This window comes from Lepidochelys kempii, unplaced genomic scaffold (assembly GCF_965140285.1).
Source record: "Lepidochelys kempii isolate rLepKem1 unplaced genomic scaffold, rLepKem1.hap1 scaffold_32, whole genome shotgun sequence".
Classification (NCBI taxonomy): Eukaryota; Metazoa; Chordata; order Testudines; family Cheloniidae; genus Lepidochelys; species Lepidochelys kempii.
In genome coordinates, this window is record NW_027621934.1 from 1,946,553 (window position 1) to 1,956,610 (window position 10,058).

Sequence of the window (10,058 nt, forward strand, 5' to 3'; positions counted from 1 at the left end):
CCTTGCAATCAGGCCAACCCCCTGTGAGTAGTGATATCGGGAGGCTATCATGTCCCAACCCCGATGAAAGTGGATGCTGGCAAATTCCTTCCAGTAGCCGGGCATGGAGAAAAGCGTCTTCACAGCCTCCACTGAGGTGCTAAAGACAAAAACAAACAAACAAACCAACAAACAGAGTGTCAAGCAATGAGATCAGCCCCAAGCATGGCAAATCTGCACAAGTCCTGAGACACCCAGCATGCTCAGCAGTAGCTAGCCTCCCCAAGGATCGATCCAGTGTGATACCCTGTCTACACTGCAGTTTCACTGACTTTGGAACCAGTTAGGGACACTGTAGCTTCTTCAAATGGTTGGTGTCATCACTCACAATGGTTGAATACTTGATTCTTTACTGTGACAGGTAACAGGACTCAAGCGGGCATGTGGGTCCAGATCCTTTGTTGGTGGAATCGAGCAAAGCTCCATCAGTTTACGCCACCTGAGGTGTCTTCTGGCGCTCTCTCTTTCCCGTGCAGATGGAAGCCCCTAACTGTGCCCACAGAACCAGATGAACTGGTCCCTCTTCCTCCTGTCTGCCTGTGAGGCTGACGTCCTGCGGTGCCTGTCCCCATGTGCTGCCGGTGTGGCTCTGTCTGCGTTCGGGGAGAGGGGCCCACGGATTTGCTCAGCAGGCACTGATGAAAGCACTGACCCTTTGGCGGGTGGCAGACGTGGATGGATGCACAAACATGGCTGCTGCCTGAGTGTGGAGGGAAAGCAGCTGGCCCGTGGACGGCGTCAGATGAGCGAGTGTGACTCACAAGAATGCACGGCTCTCAACCCTTTTCCCTCAAGAGAGACCTGCTCCCAACTGAGCCTGGGCTAACGACAGCACCCGAACAACTGATGGCCGTGAACAGCCCCCATGTGTTTAGCCCAACAAATCTGTTCTTCCTTTTCCTTTCAGTCATTACCTTTGGGGACTGAGGTAGCTGCATCCCTCCTCCGGGCTGGATGTCTGCCTGGCCATGTAGGTCCCTGGCAAGTGCAGATCCATCACGTACTGCACTTGCCTGACGCAGAGAATGAGCAGCTGGGGATACATTTGCAGGATGGCTTCTCGGTATCCCCGTAGGAAAAGGAGCTCATAAATGGTCTTCATTGCCTGGAGGGGGGAAAGAATTTCACTCAGCTCTCCCAATCTGCCACCTGCCCCCATTGCCATTCGCTATTGTCCCTTTGTCATGTCTCCTTTCCTCTCCAGCGTATTACAAAACAGTATTGGCTTCTGAGAGGGGTGGGGACATTTGGAGGCTCCTGAACCTTCCCCCATTCCTGGAACGGAAGCAGGATGGAAAGATGAGAAGAGTCTGGATGACGTTATTCCCCATTATTTCTCTTTCTGGTGCTTTGGCTTTCCAGCCATGACTGGAAGGGCTGAAACCATCCTGAGGAGATCCATTCTTCTAGCAGCAGATAAACCACCTCAGATGTAAAAAGAAAAGGAGGACTTGTGGCAATTTAGAGACTAACCAATTTATTAGAGCATGAGCTTTCGTGAGCTACAGCTCACTTCCTCAGATGCATATCGTGGAAACTGCAGCAGGCTTTATATATACACAGAGAATATGAAACAATACCTATTCCCACCCCACTGTCCTGCTGGTAATAGCTTAACTAAAGTGATTTCCAGCACAAATCCAGGTTTTCTCACCCTCCACCCCCCCACACAAATTCACTCTCCTGCTTGTGATAGCCCATCCAAAGTGACAACTCTTTACACAATGTGCATGACAATCAAGTTGGGCTATTTCCTGCACAAATCCAGGTTTTCTCACATCCCCCCCACCCCCATACATACACAAACTCACTCTCCTGCTGGTAATAGCTCATCCAAACTGACCACTCTTCAAGTTAAAATCCAAGTTAAACCAGAACATCTGGGGGGGGGTAGGAAAAAACAAGAGGAAACAGGCTACCTTGCATAATGACTTAGCCACTCCCAGTCTCTATTTAAGCCTAAATTAATAGTATCCAATTTGCAAATGAATTCCAATTCAGCAGTTTCTCGCTGGAGTCTGGATTTGAAGTTTTTTTGTTTTAAGATAGCGACCTTCATGTCTGTGATCGCGTGACCAGAGAGATTGAAGTGTTCTCCGACTGGTTTATGAATGTTATAATTCTTGACATCTGATTTGTGTCCATTTATTCTTTTACGTAGAGACTGTCCAGTTTGACCAATGTACATGGCAGAGGGGCATTGCTGGCACATGATGGCATATATCACATTGGTGGATGTGCAGGTGAACGAGCCTCTGATAGTGTGGCTGATGTTATTAGGCCCTGTGATGGTGTCCCCTGAATAGATATGTGGGCACAGTTGGCAACGGGCTTTGTTGCAAGGATAAGTTCCTGGGTTAGTGGTTCTGTTGTGTGGTATGTGGTTGTTGGTGAGTATTTGCTTCAGGTTGCGGGGCTGTCTGTAGGCAAGGACTGGCCTGTCTCCCAAGACTTGTGAGAGTGTTGGGTCATCCTTTAGGATAGGTTGTAGATCCTTAATATTGCGTTGGAGGGGTTTTAGTTGGGGGCTGAAGGTGACGGCTAGTGGCGTTCTGTTACTTGTACAGATACAGACAGACAGACATCATCTTCCTTTCCAAATGCAAACAGATGGACATCGTACCAAAAGGACTGAAGGTAAAAAATCCATTACAGTCTACATACCACACAGACTATGCTGACAGCTTGTGCCACACGCTCTCAAAGAAACTGTGGAATCACCTGATCAACATCCTCTACAGCAAACAGGGAAAGATTAAGAACGAGCTCTCAGAACTGGATACTCTCATAAAAAACCAACCTTCCACACAAACTTCCTCGTGGCTGGATTTTACTAAAACTAGACAAGCCATTTACAACGCACACTTTGCTTCTCTACAAAAGAAAAAGGACACTAAACTTTCTAAACTACTACATGCTACAAGGGGCCACAGCAATGGTTCCCTCAACCCACCTAGCAATATTGTTAACCTATCCAACTATACTCTCAGCCCAGCAGAAGCAGCTGTTCTATCTCGGGGCCTCTCCTTCTGCCCCTCCACCCCCACGAACATGATACAGTTCTGTGGTGACCTAGAATCCTATTTTCGACGTCTCCGACTCAAGGAATATTTCCAAAATACCTCTGAACAGCATACTAATCCACAGAGGTCTCCCTACCAACACTACAGAAAGAGGGATTCTAGGTGGACTCCTCCTGAAGGTCGAAACAGCAGACTGGACTTCTACATAGAGTGCTTCCGCCGACGTGCACGGGCTGAAATTGTGGAAAAGCAGCATCACTTGCCCCATAACCTCAGCCATGCGGAACGCAATGCCATCCACAGCCTCAGAAACAACTCTGACATCATAATCAAAAAGGCTGACAAAGGAGGTGCTGTTGTCGTCATGAATAGGTCGGAATATGAACAAGAGGCTGCTCGGCAGCTCTCCAACACGAGTTTCTACAAGCCATTACCCTCTGATCCCACTGAGAGTTACCAAAAGCAACTACAGCATTTGCTCAAGAAACTTCCTGAAAAAGCACAAGATCAAATCCGCACAGACACACCCCTGGAACCCCGACCTGGGATATTCTATCTACTACCCAAGATCCATAAACCTGGAAATCCTGGGCGCCCCATCATCTCAGGCATTGGCACCCTGACAGCAGGATTGTCTGGCTATGTAGACTCCCTCCTCAGGCCCTACGCTACCAGCACTCCCAGCTACCTTCGAGACACCACTGACTTCCTGAGGAAACTACAATCCATCGGTGATCTTCCTGATAACACCATCCTGGCCACTATGGATGTAGAAGCCCTCTACACCAACATTCCTCACAAAGATGGACTACAAGCCGTCAAGAACACTATCCCCGATAATGTCACGGCTAACCTGGTGGCTGAACTTTGTGACTTTGTCCTTACCCATAACTACTTCACATTTGGGGACAATGTATACCTTCAGATCAGCGGCACTGCTATGGGTACCCGCATGGCCCCACAGTATGCCAACATTTTTATGGCTGATTTAGAACAACGCTTCCTCAGCTCTCGTCCCCTAAAGCCCCTACTCTACTTGCGCTATATTGATGACATCTTCATCATCTGGACCCATGGAAAAGAAGCCCTTGAGGAATTCCACCATGATTTCAACAATTTCCATCCCACCACCAAACTCAGCCTGGTCCAGTCCACACAAGAGATCCACTTCCTGGACACTACAGTGCTAATAAACAATGGTCACATAAACACCACCCTATACCGGAAACCTAGTGACCGCTATTCCTACCTGCATGCCTCCAGCTTTCACCCTGACCACACCACACGATCCATCGTCTACAGCCAAGCTCTGTGATACAACCGCATTTGCTCCAACCCCTCAGACAGAGACAAACACCTACAAGATCTCTGTCAAGCTTTCTTACAACTACAATACCCACCTGCGGAAGTAAAGAAACAGATTGATAGAGCCAGAAGAGTTCCCAGAAGTTACCTACTACAGGACAGGCCTAACAAAGAAAATAACAGAACGCCACTAGCCGTCACCTTCAGCCCCCAACTAAAACCCCTCCAACGCATTATTAAGGATCTACAACCTATCCTAAAGGATGACCCAACACTCTCACAAGTCTTGGGAGACAGGCCAGTCCTTGCCTACAGACAGCCCCGCAACCTGAAGCAAATACTCACCAACAACCACATACCACACAACAGAACCACTAACCCAGGAACTTATCCTTGCAACAAAGCCCGTTGCCAACTGTGCCCACATATCTATTCAGGGGACACCATCACAGGGCCTAATAACATCAGCCACACTATCAGAGGCTCGTTCACCTGCACATCCACCAATGTGATATATGCCATCATGTGCCAGCAATGCCCCTCTGCCATGTACATTGGTCAAACTGGACAGTCTCTACGTAAAAGAATAAATGGACACAAATCAGATGTCAAGAATTATAACATTCATAAACCAGTCGGAGAACACTTCAATCTCTCTGGTCACGCAATCACAGACATGAAGGTCGCTATCTTAAAACAAAAAAACTTCAAATCCAGACTCCAGCGAGAAACTGCTGAATTGGAATTCATTTGCAAATTGGATACTATTAATTTAGGCTTAAATAGAGACTTGGAGTGGCTAAGTCATTATGCAAGGTAGCCTGTTTCCTCTTGTTTTTTCCTACCCCCCCCCAGATGTTCTGGTTTAACTTGGATTTTAACTTGAAGAGTGGTCAGTTTGGATGAGCTATTACCAACAGGAGAGTGAGTTTGTGTGTGTATGGGGGTGGGGGGGATGTGAGAACCTGGATTTATGCAGGAAATAGCCCAGCTTGATTGTCATGCACATTGTGTAAAGAGTTGTCACTTTGGATGGGCTATCACCAGCAGGAGAGTGAATTTGTGTGGGGGGGTGGAGGGTGAGAAAACCTGGATTTGTGCTGGAAATCACTTTAGATAAGCTATTACCAGCAGGACAGTGGGGTGGGAATAGGTATTGTTTCATATTCTCTGTGTATATATAAAGCCTGCTGCAGTTTCCACGATATGCATCTGAGGAAGTGAGCTGTAGCTCACGAAAGCTTATGCTCTAATAAATTGGTTAGTCTCTAAGGTGCCACAAGTCCTCCTTTTCTTTTTGCGAATACAGACTAACACGGCTGTTACTCTAACACCTCAGATGTGTAACTTTGACCTGGGGGAAACTTTACTGACCCCTCTTTGGTTTGATTGGAAGTGGCGAGGACACACTAAGGCCTGGTCTACACTCCAGAGTGATGTCAACGCAAGGCCGCTCACTCTGCATCCCCCTAAGGATGGAATTTCCTTCCCGTCATCAGAACTGCCCCTCGGTGCCAAATTCGTCACTCCACTTCCACACGTGGCAGAGAGTCCAGGTCGATGCAGTCAGGTTGATGCAGCGTCCGTGCAGACACCACGTCGCTTTCCTCAACTGGCTTTCAGGAGCCTTCCCACAATGCCCCACCCTGACCCTACAATCAAGACAAGCCCTTCTGGTGAGGACGGGCACTGCCGACACGAGCAGCAAAGTGCGGACACACACCAGGGATGGAATCGCTGTGGCGGCTGTCTGCCCATTTAAGTTAGGTCGGCTTCAATGTGTGGTGGAGCCATGGCCTGAAGGTAAGAAGAGATGAAACTCGCACACACACACAGAGGCACCATCTTCCCTGTGGTGGCGGGTTTGCAAGGTGACATCTCAAATCTCACTTACAGCCAGAGACACATGGCTGCTCTTCTCCTCCCGGCGTCTCTGCTGGAGCTTGTCCAGCAGCTGCTGCAGCACCTCCCTGGTGAGCTGTGGTTCTTCACCCAAGGCCTTCCACAACTCAATGGCACATCTGCAAATTCAGAAACACACGTCAGAGCTTTCCTGCTTGGCCATCTCTTGCCCTCCCCAGGGAGAGGCTTGGAATACCAGAGGAGACAGCCACTGGTGCAGGGAGGCTAAGGCAGGGCAAGTCCCTTCAGAGAAAGTTGTATTTATTCCTTTCCCCTAATGGCTTCTTGTTTCTAAAGCTAACCCACTCTTTCCAAGACAGTGACCATGTACAGACCACAGAATGACCACCAAACTGTGACCCGCAGACTGTGCAAAATTCTGCTCTGTTACACTTGGGTCAGTCCCGAGAAACTTGCCTGACATCATTGGAGTTACTCTGGCTCTTTGGGGGTCTAACGGAGACCCAGCGTTTGGCCAGGTGTCTCTTAGCAGCTCAATTCTACTGCAGTGTGGTGGACAGGGTCAGAGAGTGAGTCAGCACATGCCCTGATCTGAGAAGATTCAAGAGCTTGGAAGAGGAGATTGTAAAGCCCAATGTGACGGAGATGGAAGGAAAGTAGGACTGAAATCCCCCTCCTCCATTCTTGCGGATCTAAGTCCTGCTTGTCCCCACAGGCATCTGCAGAGGAAGACTGCAGATGGATCCAAAAGACTTCCAGTCATTTGACATCCAAGTTTTGTGAGGAAGGTCGGACGTGGTGGTGAAGCCCTAGGACATTGAGACCTAGGTTGGACAACTCAAGGGCAAATGGCCTGGAAGCAAGGTCTTCCGGAAGCTTGACTGAACTTCTGTGCCAATGCTGCCGAGTTTCTGTAACTTCTGAGCACAGCCCCTGGAAAGCACTGTGGCTGTTTCAAGAAATTCAGACCTGATTCTGAAATTCAGAAAGGTTTACAAATCAAACACTCAAAGAAATCTGAAAACCAACACTGTATTCCTCTGATAACTGAATTGGGTAAGAAGTTCCATTTCTTTCCTGCCGCTCTTCAATTTGCTCTGCAGTGTGACACAAATTTCTCTCAGGTCTGTGCAGAACTGCATTGCAGAAGATGCCAAGGAAAGCTGGACTTTTGACCTCTGGCTAGGGTTCAGTTTAGTTTTATGGCCCCGAGGCACATGGGGGTTGTGTTACAAACCCCTCAGCTGGCTGACCCTTCCAAGTGATCAGCAATAACCAGCAGGACTGAAAGTTAACAATCTATTGAGGTGGAAAGAGGCACTCCCCCTTCTCAGAGCTATCAATGCTGGCTGTCTGCTTGCTGCACTGCATTTAGGATCTGGTCATGTGGGGATGATTTTTTTGTTGATTTGATTTTATTTTCTTTTGGATCAATAAGGGCTGGAAATGTCTGTCTTAAGAGATTGACCTCTGCCCCACCGCTCCATAAGGATGAGTGCATTTTGTCACCAATTCCTCAGCCATGGAATAACTGGGGGGTCTGACGACAGGTAAGAATCCTGCACTGGTCTCCAGGGCATAGACAGATGGGCCTCATGGGCCTTTTCCGTCTCTGCCTTCTCTCCTGCAGTAAGAAGCAGCCAGACCTCATGAGCCAGGGATGTTGAGTGAGCCCCCAAATCATTGATTGGCCCTGTACTGGATCTGAGAGGAAGTGGGGTGACCCATAGAAATCAGGACAATGCTGGAATTCTCCAGAAAATGGCATGTCTCTATCCCGGTGAATGTAGAAGGAGGGGTTGGCTCCTCAGTGGCTGGGCCTGGCCATCTCCTCTTAGGAAGCGTGGACAGCTCTCTGCACAGCAGGAAACTCCCTCCAACTGTGTGAGCCCCACGGACCCCTCCCGGCCTGTGGCCTGTCAGTAGGAGCAGAAAGAGAACAGGAAGAGGACTGAGGAGATAACAAAGCAGCTCCCTACCTGTGCGATGAGAGCGTGTGAGCCACACAGGTTAGAACCACGTCCTGGGGGTGGGAGCGAGCCAGCAAGGCCATGGCCCTGAGCACTGCTCTTCTGGCTCTGGGATCACAGCTGTTGTCGTGCCAGATTAAGATCCCTCCCACGATGTCTCCAACCTGGAAGAATGCCAGAAAGTTGAGGGATGGATTTATCTATGAGTGGCCTCCTCCCAGGGAAGCCCTCCTGGCAGCCCTGCAAGCCTCCTCTGACCTCGGTTGCCCATCTTGGCTGCTCCCTAAGAGGCTTTGACAAGTCCAGGAACCCCAGTCTTCCTGAGGTCTGGCTTAGCACCTTCAAGCTCAAAAACACGCACAAAACCTTAGAGTGGGCACAGTCCTAACTCCCCTGATGTCCCAGGGCCTTCCCTGCCGTAGTAAACGGCTCTCAGCCCCGCTCTCAAGGGCTTCCTTCCAGGAGCCTTTCCTCCCTCTCTGCAACTTCCTTTTAGCTCTTTCTTGCACAATCCGTTCCTCCAGACCAGTGGTTCTCAACCTAGGTTGCATTGTGGGACACATCCAATCTGACCTGTTTGTCCCTGAGGATGTCCCAAAGGGGCGCAGCTCTGTGCTGACCGGGCCACAGGTTGAGAAGCACTGCTCCAGACCCAGCTGGTTCTACCGATGTATCCCAGAGCCCATGGCAGAGATGGGAGGCAGGGCTAGTTGGGTGGGGCTAGCCAGCTCCCAGCCCCAGTCTCTTAAGGCCCCAGTCTCTAACCTCGGATTCATGCTATGGCACTTAGAAGAGCAGTGCAGACAAGGTGACTTGGGCTGGAGCCCAGGCTCTGAAGCCACCCTCCTCCCCAGGCTTCAGAGATCAAGTTCCAGCCCCAGCCCAGAAGAGTCTGCATTGCTGTTTTGGCCCCTCAGTGCCAGCCCTGGGAGCCCAAGTCCATAGGGCCAGGCTTTCAGGCTCCTGCTGCAGAGTTTGCAACACAGGGAGACAGATCCTAAAGGGACAAGCCACCCCCTAGGACTCTTCCGTGAGGAATTGGTCATTGCTCTTTCCTCTCTCAAACAAGGAGCAGGAGCTCCAAGGCGGGTGGCTGGATTCTGTTGAACTGTTCTGCTAGCAGGAGTTAGAGCCCTGCACAAATCAATCTGCTGATTGAGGGGCCATTTGTTAACTTCCCACTGGGACCTGTTGGAAAGAAGGAACTCAGGCAGAGACAGGGATGACCTGCAGGAAACCCAGGAACAGGCAGGTTGGGGAGGAAGTTCAGGCTGAGGATTCTGTTCATTGATTAGTCTCAGAGTTTCCAGGAAAGCCAAAGCCCAGGAAGGGACTAAGTCTGCACTTCCGTGCCACGTGCAGGCGGTCTTTGGAGAAGGGCTTGAATGTCGCCTATCCCCGTGGCCAAGCGATGAATGGCAAGGGGCTGAGCCAACCTTCCAATCCCATGCCAGTGTCCCAGGAATGGTTTCCAAGGAGAGGAACTTCTCCCATCCCCCTTTCTGCGCAGCATCCCCCTGCCCCATTGCGGGAGTCTCTTACTCTCTCCATCTTGTCTCCGTGGAGAGATACGATGGCCCTCAGCTCTTCCTCTGCGGCTCTAAATCTCTGCAGGGTGGGTGTTGTCAGACCCTTCACAGCTGCCATCAGCAGGGCATGGAGCGGGGCTGAGGAAGGGTGCTCCCTGGGGGTCTGCAAAGAACAGGGTCAAAGCCTGTTGGGATTGAGTATTTCCCTCGGGTAGCTGCCCTGGAACAGTCTGTCCCCGGAGGAGGCTGGCAGTGCCAAGGGAGCGTGGAGACTCCGGCTGAGCCCTTTTCTTCAAAAGTCTCCCCAGGTGCTAAGGTTTCCTCAGCCT